Source organism: Excalfactoria chinensis, chromosome 5 (assembly GCF_039878825.1).
Source record: "Excalfactoria chinensis isolate bCotChi1 chromosome 5, bCotChi1.hap2, whole genome shotgun sequence".
Taxonomy (NCBI): domain Eukaryota; kingdom Metazoa; phylum Chordata; class Aves; order Galliformes; family Phasianidae; genus Excalfactoria; species Excalfactoria chinensis.
In genome coordinates this window covers 25,426,554-25,443,083 of record NC_092829.1, presented here as the reverse complement: position 1 = coordinate 25,443,083, position 16,530 = coordinate 25,426,554, and the positions used below count along the sequence as shown (strand labels likewise).

Here is a 16,530-nt window from a genome sequence, read left to right as displayed (position 1 = left end):
TTTGCAGGGAAGAACTTTTAACTTGGCTGAACTCCTGGCTCTGCAGATCCCTGTGTTTTGTAATTTGTAGGTTGGATTTAACCTAGCTGGTGTTACTGTTCTCAATCCAAATAACTATAGGAGCTGTCTGACCTTTGTAAGTGCAAGTCACATATTGTGCTGCCAGAAGAAGTATTGTTGACAATAATATTAACAATCGCAAGCATATCACTGAAAGGGAATCAGTGAGCAGTCAGCTGTAAGTGTTTTAACTGGATTCAGAGAGTCTCTTTTACATAGCTTCTGGTTGTATTCAAAAGCCTGCAGACCTACAGTGTTCACAGCTCTCCTCCAAATTTCAACAAGATCAATGGAAAAAATAATAAGAGAATTGGGAATGAAGTGCTCTAAATGCTTTAACCTCTAGGTCATCTACTTTCTGTCAAATTCAGTCACATGTAACTGGAAAATATATAAAATAATTGCCTATTTCCTTTGTCCTCTATTCAGCACAAATTCCTAATCAAAATCATTTGGTGAAGAACACTGTATTAACACATAATACCTTGAGTATCTAATTGCACATCACAAATATCATAAACATCTTTACTTTTTTTTCTATTAAGAACACTGGGATTTTTAAATAGAGTATCTGATCAATAATCATTTCTAGTCAGAATCTCAAAGCAAAAGCAGCTTTGTTTTGGTCTGAAACATTGTTTGCAGAATCAGGGAATGAAGTATCCTGTCTTGAGAAAATTCTAGATTATGAAAATATGCTCAGGTTTCTGTTTGCAACTAAAAATACAAGTACATTAGCAAGGGAAAAAGCAAACAAGGAACCCAGTCACGAAAGAATGACCCAAGATGTTCAGCAGAAATGTGATAGTTATTTATATGAAAAAAAAAAAAAAAAAAAAAAAAAAAAAGAGAGAGGAAAAAACCAAACCAAAACAACAACAACAAAAATCTGAGCATCTGAGAGAGATACACATTGTGGAAAATCTACTTTATTTCTCCCTTGAAGAGTGGTCCAAGACTATTAGAAATATGCTCTTTCATTCTCTCTTAATTCTAAAATAAATGGTTTTGGACCATTCTTTCTAATGTCTATACGTTCAATCAGTGAAATGTCTGTATATTTTAAAGACATCATACATTATGTCTGAAACTTCACAGAATAATATAAAAAACAGCCTGCCTGACTCAGAGTATGTTATTGGCTCTGTACAAAGGAGGACTCAAAGGTAGAGCTAAGTCAGTGGAAATTTTGCAACTTAGCTGACATAATGAACTAAGATACAATTTCATAACTTTTTTTTTTTTTTTTTTTTAAGCTATTTATTTAGTTCTTTGGCTCATGACCTGGCTTATGTTTTGACACATCTGTTACAGACTGCAACCAGGGCAACAAGCAAATGTTGAAAGTTTCATAACACTTAAGGAATGTTTAAATATTATTTGTGGGAACACCCAACAAGTAAAAAAGGGATTGAAACTAAAAACTGGTTAATTTACGCCCACAGTCTACAAACATGTATTCTGCACATTCCCTTCTTTAATAATACAAAATGCTACATTCACATAAAAACATTAACTATTCTATCACGTATATGATTTTAATATGATTAGGTTCTTTAAAAAAAAATAAAAATAAACAAAGTCCAGGAATAGGATACATTTTAATATTAACTTTCACACCAAATAGACAATGTTGACAAAAATTTCCATTCCATAACTGTAAACATGGGCTTTTCCTGTCAAATGTTCCATTCAGAAAGTTTTGGTTGAAGTTGTGAACTCCTTTTAATAGATCAAGATACTTTCTTTTTTCTTTACTGTATTAAAGATACTTACATTTGGATCTGTTGTAGCACTAATTTGGGTAAGGCAATGCTTCAACATTTTCTTCTGTGGTTTGCATTAAGTGTTATCTAGAATTTAAGCTTCTTTCTAGAGTAGATCCTATCTGTGAAAAGATACACAGAGATTAAAAATTCTTGTTCTGCATTTGCATCAAGGATACAATGAGGTACACTGTGGCCATTGCAGTCCATTCTCAGATTATAGATGTAAACAGATGTAAAATAAACTGAGAAAACCACAGCGAAGACAGAAAGTTCTAATAAAGCTCTAATAATTTCAATCCAAATAATACCAGATAATATCCATAGTAGTTTCAAAATGTCAACTACACAGAAAAGTCTGTTTTCCTTTATTTATTTTTAAATTGTAAAAGGTAAGAAGTAGATTCAGACCAGACATTATGAAGAAATTATTTTCTGTGAGGGTGGTGAGAAACTGGAACACTTTGCTCAGAAAAGCTGTGGATGCTCCCTCCCTGAAAACATTCAAGGCCAGCCTTGATGAGCCTTTGAAAAACCTGGTTTAATTCCCAGCTGTCTTTGCCTATATCAGGGGGTTGGGACTAGGTGATCTTACAGGTCTCTTCCAAACCAAATAATTCTAGGATTCTATGACAAATCCATAAAGCTGTTACCATGGAGGTACTATTAATTTTATTTATTTGGCTTTTCAGTTTCTGAATATTAGTTGTTCAAGCAATATTTATGGTTTGAAACAAAGTGCAAAGCATAATAACCATAATCATATCCAACTGCAGTTTCCTGACAATGATTTTGTCACTTCATATGAAGCTTATCTTCCTCTCTGGGAGAAAGGAAATAGATTTTAATGGTTCGCAGCTGCCTTGGGCAGCAGATTATATTCTTCAAGGTTTCTAATCTCTTCACAGAAGGAGACATAATGTAGTTCCAAAATAATTACATTTTCCCTGCTTGGGTAACATTTATGACAGTGTTTTATAATGCTTGATTTTTTTCTTTTTTAAATCTGTTTTGTTTTATACGAACAGTAGTGCTCATTATTTCTAGAACACATTACTTCTAGAGAACTTGTGATGAGAACTTATAGGGAATAAACTCACACTTTACTATTTAATCAGTAATAACATCCAGGATTTCAGGTGGTTCACAGCTCATTTACAAGTTTCTGAAAGCACAGTATTACCTTCAGATCAAGACTTGAATTTTCTGTTCCTTGGAAAACTGCCCCAGCATATATTTGCAAAACTGAATTCTCATTTTCTTAAATACCATTTATATTTGCAGTTAAGTCTCACATATTTCTATTACATTAAGAACTTTTTTCCTCCTGGTACTTCAGAAGCTAGAAGTTAAAAGGAAGAAAAGTGCAAAAATGTTTGAGGTTCACTGCTACTACTACTACTACACTGCTACTACCTCTGGATATCTGAAAAAAATATGTAAAAGGAAAAAATTCAATGCGTGCAAACAATCAAAAAGAGCACCCAAACTAATGGCTAAGTATGTATGTAAAATATTAAAGAAACAGAGATCCATAAAGATCTCTTCCTGAGGAATAAAATGGAGAAAAAGTTTTTGCTTTTATGCAGTGTTTATATCAAAGTACATTTTTATAAATTTCACAGGAGAATATAAGCATATAAACCATTCCTGCAACTTGAAATACCTCTTCCTCTGAAAATATGTTCATTCTAAGACATATTCATGCAAGAAAAGGGGTCCAAGGGATTTCACTGAGCAATTAGGGAAGTTCTTACAAAAATATTGGGAAATGAATGCTTCTCTTTTACTATAGATCAGCCTTGGCTAATACCAAGCACATTAAGGTCCGAATGAAGAAGTTTGCAAAGATCTACTTATCACTTTTAGTTTCTGATTAGATTTACGTTGATTTGTCAAAATGAAGAAGTACAGAACACTTCTTTAAGATTAAATGCAATAAAAGAAAATGTGCTCAGTTGTACAATGTGTATTCATTATTGTTCTGTTCAATAGATGTGGTTTCAAACAAATGCATTTCTAGAATTTATTATTAAGATGAGCTGAAAATTCCATGCAATGGAAGATATTTTAGATACAATTACTTGTGGGATCTACAGTACTTGAAAACCACCATATCTGATTTCTACATCAGTAACAGATTGCTAATATATTGGTATTATATAGTTACAGAATATATAGTTAATTCAGTCTGGCAACTATTACAGTCACCATAAAAACTATTAAATTTATTGTAGTGAAATACAATACTAATTAAATGAAAAGCCTGTGGTGAATCTGAGTTTCTAAATTTTCATTAAATGCAGTAGTATGTAACGACAAATTGTCTTTTTTTTTTTTTTCCTTTCAGATATCTCAAGTAATATAATGAAATATAATGAAGGTAATTCTTAAAATGTACTGATAATTTCTTCCCCCAGATTCTCATAGCTACTGTCTCATACTTAAAAAAATATTTTAGACAGATGCTTTCATTATAGTCATTTTTATTCACGTTTAGTTAAGGACTTAGGTAAGAGAAACTTAAAAAGAAACTTCTCCCTTTTTCCATCAGTATATTCAATATTTTCTAGGTTTAACACATAGCCAAAATAAGTAAATAAATATTCTAAAGATTACTACATCAACACCATCATCATCCTATATCATCTGGTAACACTTTCATTTCTTGAAAAATTTTACATTTCTAACCTTTAAAGTTCAGAGTCCATAGATCTTGTATCATTCTCATGCTGAAAATGCACTTCAGTGATTTTGCTATATAGCAAACATTTCTTTCTGCAAGTATCAAATAGGTAATTAAGCTGGATAATGTCACAAATTAGAGGGTCTATTTAGAATGCAAGGATGTTCTTTCCATTGATAGAAAAGAAAAAGTAAGACTGGCATTATTACCAATGCATAACAAATGTGATTCAATGAATAACTACAAGGTGCATTCTCTTGTGTACAACTGTGTTTCTGTAAGTATAAAATTTCATTCTCTATATATTACAAAGTGCATGACATTTTATCTTCTTTTTCTAAGGTAAGAATATTTTAAACTAATAAAATGGAAGCAAATGCAACATAATGCCGATATATCTCTGTTTCTTAATCAAAGTTTTTAGAAAAAAAATACAATGGACATTGATGTAATTCTTAACGATTTTCAAAAGAGACAGTTTTCTTATTTTGTTCATATCTACAAAAATGCTCAGTAATATGAGCAAGCTGCTTCTGTGTTCCACACACTCTCACTCATTGTCCTCTACCAAGTACTGACAACTTACAATTTCAAAATCAAACTAGCCAAAAGTCTTTACTGTCATAGCTAAAGAAAGGTGAATTGTTTAGTGCTTGGTTTAACTCAGTTGACATTTAATTGATTAATGAAGAAATATCAAATAGTAGTTTTGTGTTCTAACTACTGTTGTTTGGTCCATTTCAATATCAGTTTTCTCACTATATCCTTTGTCCTCTGACATTATCTGAATTACATTATGAACAAGTTTATTGGGGCTGGAGGGAGGCAATCAATCCTAGGCAAAGGAAGTTCTTTCCTTTTTTGAAGTTATGTTCTTTAGCACATCAGTCCACACTTTTAATGATACCTAGAGACCATTCATACAGCCACTTTGAGATTTTGTATTTTTCCTATTTGACCCACAAAATTATTTAAAAATAATAACAAAATACCTCTCATATATTACAATGGGACATCTTGAACTGTAAAAGAATAAATTTTGGTTACAATCTATAATTTTCATGTGGGTGGTCAACAAAAGTTACCTCACCTTGGTTGTCAGTAAAGATTAAAGAGATAGTCTTTAAGCTACAAAGATGTAGCTGCTGTCCTATTTTTTTTTTATAAGCCAAGAATGTACTCAAGAATGAAGAGCTAAGTACTCTTTCCTAATCCACAGTCCATACAGATGTATGTACAGAACAGGTACAAGTTTATTTGAAATGACTTCTCTTTTGAATATATGAGTGAACATCATAATCAGCTGCTTCCTAGATTGAATGCTATGTTCCTGGTAACTGTCACAAAATTATTGTAAAAGAAGAAAGATAGTAATGCAGAAAAAGATTTTAAACAGCAATCTTATTCTTTTTGATCAAAATGGAGATAGGTTACTGACAAGAAGTTAAGCAGCAAGCAACCCAATTCAAACAGGAAAATAACTTCCTTTTAAATTATGCATCCCCTGAATAAGCAAACAGGACTACAAAATAAGCCATTTTTTAAACTTTACTCAGGGATAACAGCCAAAAATTTTTGAATTCTACATTTAGGAGGTAACCCTTCTTGAATAACAGTATTTCTGTTTGATCAATATACAGTCTCAAATTCATCAATGCCATCAGAATCTTGTTTTTCTATTTCACTTGCCACTGAAATTACTATCCATGCTACTTTTGAGAATCATCCCTACTTTGTAGAAAAACATGAAGATGAAAATCTTGTTCAATACTTGGAAGAGAAGCAGGCATTCATAAACACCATTAGTACACTAGTAGCTTATTCTCTTGCAAGCTGTGGGGACAAAAAGAGGGGGATGGGGTGCATTCAGTACTCTTTCTTCAGTGTTCCCCTGGTAAACATTTGAATGCTGTTTTTTGTGACAGTTTATTTCTGTGTGTTGGACCAAATAAATGTGACAATAGGACTTCCTTCCACTAGCAGGTCCAAAATAGATTTTTCTAAATTATATACAAGATTTCCTTGACATAGATAAGAATAATCTTCTACTACAAATCATCTTTTTGTTTTCACTGAGTAAAACGGAAGCAAGTATGTAAACATGATTTCACTAAACAAATCATTTTCTAGTCTTTCTATAATGGATTCTTTTGCCAGAATCTTGTTTTCATAGCTAAGTTTCAGTGCAAATATCTTCACATAGGTACCAGTATTTATTGCGAATATGTGTTAATAAATATTGAAATGTAATAAAACTTGTGCAGTAGATAAATTTTAAACCAAGATTAGATTTTCAATTAAAATAGTTGCAAAATGATACAAATGGCCACATCAGTAACTCTGATAATGTGATAAAGTGGAGGAAGAGGCACACTGAAAAAGTCAGAAACATAAGTGCTACTATATGTCTTAAAAATTTATAGCAAGATCCCATGACTACTGTTATTAAATGCTTCTGAAAGGTCAAATAAAATTAAAATAGTGTAAGGGCCATAATCAGTAATTAGGAACAAGCCATCAATTTCTTTTGTCTGAAGAATTTTCAGTACTAAATGACACTCACTATGAAATCAGATGATAATGTATAAAAAATTTGTTTTTATGATAATTAGTAAATAAATGACATAGGGAAAAAACATTTGCTTCATTCCTCTTTTACCTTTAATCACTAACAAGTAATTTTGGTTCTACTGTGTAATGCAATAATATCTACTAACTAAATCATTTAAAACGTTTTCAATCATTATAAAATTATCTGTTTTATTGTTCAGCGTTACTTGCAGGATAATATTGAAACATACATTTCCCCTGACTGAGCTGGGCTGATTAGACAGAGAGGCACCGAGTACATTAAGTACTGTAGATATTTAAATGTCAGTATTTCAGTTAGTTACAAATAATATTAACCATTCCCAAGTACACAAACTCCCCACTGTATTTATATTATTTTACATATTAGATGTCATATCTTTAGAAGTCTCAGTAAGTGTTAATATGTGTTTGGGAAAGGAAGTAGAATTTTTGAAAGTGCCACAGAAATAATATAGAAACCCAAATCTCATTTTTAAAAGTGATTTGGGCTTGAATCATTGCAGATGCACCTTTCTGAATCCTGACAGAGCCAGTTAGGAGTATTGTTGTATTTAAATACCACAAAGGTTCACATATGTACATATTAAAAATTATTTTGAAAGATAACTTCATACAATAGGATGTAGGCATGATTTCTAAATAAAGATTACACTTGCTGAGTGTTTGTAAATTAGTACAGAAAATACAAAAAACTGTTTTATTTGTTCCTGATCAACATCACACTCCTTATTTTCACTTCTACTCATTTCCATCTTGAAATATTAACATAAGCAGCTGAAGTTGCTGACCACATACAAGGTAGGACTGCTGCTTGAAAAGGTCATTCAGTGCTGGTTCCTGAACACAGTCCATGAGTTCCGAACATCCTCATTTTCTAACCTGTTTCACTAAGAAATACTACATATAACTTCAGCTCATTCAGTCTGACAGCAATGACTCCTAGAAAAGATTTTTTTAAAAAACTATATTGCAGAATACATCTTGCTGTCATTATGACACTATTGTCAAGTGTAATCTGATTGCAGCCATGATCTTATTAAGATAAAATTTTCACAAAATATATATTTCATTGATGGCTGCACTGAAAATGCTTTAGTGTAATATAGTCTCTTCCTCATATTGTGGTCACTGAAATGTCAAAAAATAAAAGGCAATTTCCAAAAGCTATACAGTCATTACCCACCAAAATATCTTGCATATGATTTTCCTTGTATATTTCTCATATGCTATTATCTGAGTATGTCCAATATAATGAGAAGTTTTAAGTTGATGATAAGATGTTAAGGATGAAAATTTTAAACATCAATTCATGTATTAAAAAATATGGAATATAATTGATTTGGGAAAGAACTCAAATAGTACTAGAATGTGAAATGGAAAAAATTCACAGAAACGTATAAAATATTTCACAAGTTTGCATTACTTTGCTGAGCTTTTACCAACTGGGAATATGCATTAATGGTAGAAAGCCCAGTATATACCTGACACTGTTTATTCTGAGTGTTCATGGAACTGCAACTAAGTTGCAAGACGAAATAAGTTTTTCAATAGCACATTTCCAGTAATCTCAAATTCATATTCTACTGTTTTATGTTTTACATTATGTTTATGTAGAAGTCTTTCCCCACAAGGAAAGGCTGAGAGAGGTGGGACTGTTCAGCCTGGTGAAGAAAGGGCTCCAGAGAGACTCAATAGCGACCTCTCAGTTTCAAAAGAAAAAAAAGTAATGATTTAGGTAACATACTCTGATAAAAGTAGAATGGACAAGGGAGAAAGATTTGTTTCCTTCTTTAGAAGCACATACAATCTGAATGAAATCTGATGTTAACCTTCCAAAACAGGCAGCTGTTATCTATCTGAAACATACATCAAATTAAATGTTCTCTCCTGTCCTCTCTATAAAACATATTGTGCACCATTACATCATTGATGTGTAATGAAAAAAGAAAACTCTGCTGTCACTGAACTACACTAATGATGGACTGCAGCTGCTGCCTGCCTTCTATGTGAAATGTGATATATAAGTACACAAATATTTACTTCAAAATTCTTTACGTATAAAATAACATCTAATAGGAGTATGCATTTTTACTTCACCCTATTCACAGAGTTCAAAATGCTAACAAACATGTAAAAAGATACACATGCAACATTCCTAAGGCAAGTTTGTAAAGTATGGAGTCTCCAGAGAGCAGTTTGCCATAAATCATTATGAACTACTGGGAAATTCAGGATCTTGCAAGTTTGAAGCTGAGTTCAATAATGATAGATCATTAGCATGAAAAATCAAATATGCAGGGTATTATATTTTAACATTATCTATTTTGCTGTCCTTTTGAGCAGCATTTAACTCTATCCTTATAAAACTGTCTTTTCATGTGCTTACAGGTTGAAATCTGAAGACAAAATTTTATTCATATTTTGTATATTTTCTTTCTTATGCACAATGATTATATTCAATTTGGGTTTTTTTTTGTTTGTTTGTTTTTAAGAAGCCAGTAGAGAGAGTTGGCTCATCTTTCTACTTTTTGAGCATACTTTTTTGCGATACTTCTGAACACTAGACAGATAATCACATTCTAGTCTTCTGGTCTTATTTATATAGTTTTTACTTGCCCTCTTGAGAATATCCTTATCAAGCTTCTAGGGAACTGCAGTTTATCCCATTACTCACATTTGGCCTTTAAATGATAAATCAATGCAATTCGATAACTCTTACTCAGAGCTCAATCTATCTAGTACCTGTTACTTTTCTAAATAATCTTTATAAAGCTCTATACTTGAAATATATAATAACAAACGTCTCTCTGCATCTTATTTTTTTTTTAAAGGAACAGTTGAAACAAGAGAATATGTAATTCCTGACATAGACAACATTCCTTGATTAAAAACATGAAAAACTGTACATTTTCTCATTTAGAAAGGCATACATCGGTTGTTATCTCTTCTAGAAAACCAATCCAGAATGTGCACAGTGCCCAAAGTACTGGCTTTTCACTTAAAGTATTTGTAAAAGGATATAATACAAAAAGAACTAATACATTATTCAGGCCAGCTTCCATGAAATCAGAATCATAGAATATCCTGAGTTGGAAGGAGCCCCCAAGGATCATTGAGTCCAAATTCTGGCTCCACATAGTCATCCTAAAATCTAGGATATTTCTGAGAGCGCAGTTCAAACGCTTCTTAAGCTTCAGCAGGTCAGTACCATGACCATTTCCCCACAGAAATTGTTCCAGTGCCAGACTACCCTCTCAGTGAAGAACCTTTCCTGATATCCAACCTGACTGCTCCCTGTTGCAGCTTTCCTCCATTCCCTTGGGTCCTATTATTGTCAGAGATGAGATCAACTTCTGCCCCTCCACTTCCCCTTGTGAGGAAGTTGCAGACCATGATGAGATCTACCCTCAGTTTCCTTCTGGCCAAACAAGCTAAGGTACTTCAAACATCCCTAGTATGTCTTCCTTTCTAGACCCTTCACCATCATTGTAGCCCTTTAGCCTAATCAGAAACAGTGATGTTTCCTGATACAATATACTCAATGACTGGCATATGACTCTATGTTTTAACAAAGCAGTCAATCTCCAGTCACCATCATTAATACTTCCTGTGGATTCATCCCATGTCATTACAGGCTTGTCCTCCTCTGTCTCCATCACTGGATGTCAGGGCAGGAGCCCAGAGCATAAGCAGAGGGGAGAAGCAGACCAGCATCACTGCTGGTGGTATGGCCATCCTCCAAGTCACATGAGAAACTTATTTACATGAACTCCATTTGGTCAGCTGAAAAAAGCTGGCAAATTAATAACCAAGTTCTTCAAGGGGATAAATTGGTTTGTCTTTATGTTTTCAGGATCTCTACATTTTTCCTTTTGACTATGGAAGAAGTCAGATGAAACTTCAACTCTGATTTAGACAGTGTATTTAGATGTTTAATGCTAAGTGGGATTAAGCAAGTCTTAAATGTTTGGAGTACAGTAGGGCTGATGCTTCAACAAAGATTTACTTGCCCTTAAAATGATCCCACCCTTTTTTCTGTGTTAGTAGTTTGAAGTGTCTGGAATTTAAGTATATGCACCCAAATACCAACACTAAAGAGACTTAATTGAATTCCATTTTAAGAATGGGTTAATTCCAAGTAATCTTCTGCTTCATTGGCTAATACTGGTTAAGTAAAATGTTATAACAAGACCACGCTAAAGTTCAGGAAATTGCACAGGAAGTGTAACTTGTGAAGGTGATATAAATAAAAAGATAATTTTCACATTCTCTCTCTCTCACATAGTCTAACAGCAATCTTTCAAAACTGTAACAAAAATAGAAAGATGCCTTCCAAAGATATTAACCAATTATTGAATAATCTGAAGTGAAATCATCACAGCTTAAGAATAATAAGCAAATTTCAGACCTGAATGAAAACCAGAAGTAATTGAACTGTTACAATGGGAAGGTGGTTGTGATGTAAAATGAATAGCCAGATTTTTCAATATTTGAATTTGGTATGGATTTTTACCTGTGATAAATACTACTAATTTAGTTCTTGGTGATTCTAGAACAATTTATCGTACTCTTCTTTCTGTTGTTGTTTTATTTTAGGGAGGGCAGGTGAAATTACACAGCCGTGTTTGAAAATCCTGCTGATGTCACAGGGACATTTGATTACTTCACTACATTTTCAGACTGAAGGTACATGTGCATAGATGTAAACAGATTTTTCCATGCCAAAATGTCATAACTGTACATTAATCCTAGCTCCCTAGTCAAAAGCCAACACATTAATGATATTAAATGGCTAAGATTACACTAAAATACTAAATGAATTTGGAAAATATTCTGCATATTTCAATATTTCCTTTGCTGCAATAAAAGTTAAAAATTCAGAGTAATGTTTTAAGGTACCTGAATTTCACTATATCTTGGCTGAATCAAAAGTGAAAACTCCTATTTTATTATGTCAGCCCATGAGATTAGAGGTGGATGTTGATAGTGTGACAGAACCTTCCTGCCAGAATTCTATTACACTTTGTTGTCATACAGCAGCAGCATATGTTGACAGATGGTAGCTGAGGGGCAATCTGACAAAATGGCATCTGACTTGGAAGTGCACATGACCTAAAGGTGTAGAACTGAATTCTTCCATGTGGAAAAAATGGCACCCACCGACATTCTTCAGTGCTTGCTGAAAGTACCTAGAGACAAAATAGTGCACAGTGAGGCAATGTGCCTCAGCAGTGGCAGCAGTAAGAGTGGGTCACTCCTACTTCTTTTAACACTGAAGTGTAAAACTTATAAAACTAACAAGTAAAATTTGTAGCCAAATACATGTTATTTCTATTGAAGTCTGACCTCTCCACCATTACACCAGAATCGAAACTATTCTATATTATCATGGGAATGGTAGCAAGATTTTTCTCAGTATGTTCAACTTATGACTTAATGCGCTCTTATGAAAACATTAGATAAATAGGTTCAGCTTTCCATGTAATGTGAAAATATACACATATGGATATAAAAGATCATGTAAACACTTAGGACAATCTTTTTAATTTTAAGACTGTAGTTGAAGTCTGTAATTGTTACTTTTAAAAATGACTAGGAAGAATGGATAAAAATATTTTCTTTTTGCTAAGACAATTTCTTTTTATGTTTCTAAGAACATATTGTATTTAATTATAAAATATTATAAAAGAATTGAGGTTTTTTTTCTCTTCCCCTGCAATGTAATTAAATAAAAGGCATTACTTTGCATTCTGAAATTTCTTTACAAGTGTTTTCTAAAGCAATCTGAATTTCAGTGGACTAGCAACATAAGAAAAGCAAACTCTAAAATTCTTCAGAAAGTAATTGTTATTAAAACTAAAAAACCCATGATGGTAGTATCCAAATCCTACCTTGCAGTAATAAGTAACCTAATGTCAGACTAATTACTTCTCCATCTGCAGCTTAGTAACTATTAACAACAGTTGGGATGAAAGATTAACTCTAAGGGGATATTAAGTACAGCTCTTAAAGTTGTTGAAGTTTATTTTATGGAAAATTCTATCGGAATAACTACAATTTAATGTCTTGATTTTACTGAGAAACTTCTTCAGGAATAGACCAAAAAGACCTAGAAACAAGTGAGTGAGAACCTTTCTAATTTGTTATGAGATAGTGACAGTGAAACTTCATATTACAAATTTTAGATGACTATATATAAGAACTGAATTCCACTAAGCATAACCCTGGAAATAATACTTTAAAATGGATTAAAGCGTAAATATCTTAAAAAGGATGTAGTAGGATTCAGATATTAATCTAAGTGCTCACAAATAGATCTATAAACTCTCTTTGAAATGATAGAGGATTATCAATGATTATAAGAACAAAATGTACATTTACAGAAACAGAAGGAAAACAAAGAAACAACAGTAGTATAGGTGATTCTACTACTCCAAAAATAAGTTTCTCAAAATTAACTACTGCTTCTAGTCAATAACAGCAAGAGGAGATGTAAAACCTGAGACTATTTCATTTCAACAATGGTAAATGGGGATCTTGCTCCTGAACAGTTTCTGGCCTGACTTAAAATGTGTGTGTAGCCCATGAATGGTAACAATAATGAAGGTTTTTGTTTATGTAAATCTTTGTGTTAGGCTTCTGAGAAGTTTAAAGCCTTTACAGATTATGTTCATTTTGATTGTGTAACTTGCATTTGAGTTTCAGGTGTTTTTCATTTTGGACAGAAAATTCTGTGCTACATATCCTGACTGGGAATAAATCCCTTTTGTCCCAATATTCAAGCATAGAACATTAAACTGAATGGGATCAGGTACAAATTCCTTCATCAGGATGAGACCATTTTTTTTATGCCTTGTCTTTGGCAAACAAAATACTTGTATTTTGCTCATTGCTGCCTTCATGGTAAAAGTAGAGATCTCTTAAACTTTCAATACACTTATTTAAGCCCACATGGAACTCTTATTTGATTCTAATCTAGGTGAATGATGTGTAATTATTTTTTGGATTCAACTAATGTCCACTGATTTTAGTCCTTAACCTAGAAAATATAACTTTAATAATTATTCCATTCTACAATACAGATAGAATGAAGAGACAGACATGTTATGTGATAGAAGATAATTACTTAAAGTTTACCCTTTGCAATTTGGCAAAGTAAAAAAGGCAAATCCTTCTGGGATAGTAAAAATGTACTCTGAAAATAAAAGTCATAAAGTACACTATAAAAGCACTCATTCAAGAAGATAAGAAACAACCTATCATCATTAAAATGTCTCAAAATTTGCAGAGGCCAGTATTTCTTCTTGTTAGAGGCAATGAACATAATGATTATGCAGCTACAATGCTGAGACTGCTGTATAAAAGAATTATTTCATATGACTGTTTTCAGTCTATTCTCCTTTTCACTTTCCTTCCAAAAGAAAAATCTTTATCAATCATTTTGTGAGCAGCCAAGTGAACCAAAAGGTCAATTTAATTAAAAAGGAGGAGAACCTCAGCCCATAAGAAAAATGCCAGAGGAGTTTCCATTAAAGAGGTATAAAGTAAACAGTCAAAAAACAATGACAAATTTACACTGGTGTCAAAAACATAAAAATATAATGAGATTATATGACCTTTTCCTATCTTAAAAATAAGTTGTCTTGTCTCTGTAACAGAAATGTTGTTTACTAAATAGCAGGAATATAATTTTCAGTTACATAACTTTATCTACAACTTTCTCAGAGGTCCAGGAAAAATTCTAGTTTAATTAGAATTTGAAAGAGTGGGCAAGTAAACTGAAACTTGTTTTAAAGTTTCTCCCTGGAAGATGAATTTACTGTGTTTAATATCAATGCAGATTACTTATTCAGAAAGTCTCAGAGAAAAGACAATTTTATTGCATAACTAAGTTAAATACATAAAGAGCAAGAGGTTTGATCTTCCACAGCCTTTGTTAGTCTTCTTCATTCAAAAAAGAAATTATTGATGAAAAATAAATTGCCCTGCATACTTTTGTGTCTAGCTTACTGATGGGGAAGACCTCAGTCTGAAATTCTGTTCCCACTATTCTGAAATACCTCACAAATAATATAGACAAACATAAAATACAAACATCATATTTATTAACATATAATAAAAAACAAACTAGTTTTTTCATTAATAGAACCCTTGTTCTACAGCTAAAGTACATCCTTCTGCCATTTGAAATACCGACAAAACTTTTGGCTTTGGCAACTCTACATCCAGTCTTCAGGATGAGCTTTGCATAAAACATAAGAAGGATGTATGTGAAGCAAAATGATTTTATGGTACAAAATGTACTATAATACTATAAAATTATTTTCTTCAAATTAGGACTTGTCCCATGGCCATAAAACATTAACCAGCTGCCTTATAACATAACTACAAACTGATGGCTGGTCCTGTAACAGACATGTTTTAAGCTGTGTTTTTCTTAATGTAGAAAGCATTAGTCACAATTCAACATAACATTTCTTTATGAAATGTCTGTATGAAAACAGTACTGAGGGACTTCACTATTCAGTGCTTTCAAAAATATATTAGCAATTTTTTTAAAAAATGGGAATTTGCACTGCACAATTACATTTTCTGTGAATAGTAAAAAAAAAAAAAAATATTTTGAATGAATTTCTCAGATCACTTACTCAACCTGGTTTTTACAAATGATATTTAGCACTTTTGTTTTCATACCAGTAACAAATATAAGCTACACAATCTCTCTCCACTTGTATTTGTATGTATAAGCTCTATCTGTAATGAGTAAGTTTATCAGAAAGAACCTGGGTCCTTGCAATTATTGCTTAGTTAATTATTGCACTGATGGAATAAACAGCTGAGTTAGATTTAGTTTATCATTTTTATTCTAAACTTTAATTGGGGACTAATAAGAATAATTGTTATGAAGAAAGGAGATAGCACTTTGAATCCAGAAAGAGTTAGGTCTGTTGAACAAAAAAGTACTCTCTCTTGATTTTGGGAATAGAAGGTGGACAGTTATACAGTCGATTGTTAAACAGATGTTTTGTATGAAAGATTATCATGATAGAAAGACAGTCTAGGATAAATGGAAAATGCTCACCAGTGTCAAAGGCTCACTGTAAACTCCACATAGGAACAGCCTCCAGAGGAATGGATCCTGCCTTAGTGGTAGTCAGCCCTTAAATGAGACCTGCAGAGGTGGAGCCAAGCTCCATTGTTTCTGGTAGCACAGCTGGATTACCTTCACCTGTAATTCACACTTCCATTGCTTGCCTCAGGTGGTTAATCAGAGGTTCAGGCTGTGATCCCATACATGGGACCCATTTTGAAATGTCATTGCTGAACAAAATTTACTTCTACACACTTATAATTTTATTTTTTTTAAATAAGAGAATAATAATAAAACAAGTATTTCTCTAACTTATTATTATTCCCATGGTTTCT

The 16,530-nt window shown here is 32.6% G+C and overlaps 1 long non-coding RNA gene across 1 annotated transcript; it reads right to left on the bottom strand.

The window, feature by feature from the left end:
- Positions 1-1,839: 1,839 nt before the first annotated feature.
- LOC140253466 (uncharacterized) lies at positions 1,840-16,276 on the bottom strand. Its single transcript, XR_011903858.1, has 3 exons — positions 16,187-16,276; positions 4,518-4,604; positions 1,840-1,948 (listed from the first exon to the last, which is right to left on the bottom strand). It is a non-coding gene; the product is annotated as an uncharacterized lncRNA (long non-coding RNA).
- Between the last annotated feature and the right edge of the window lie 254 nt (positions 16,277-16,530).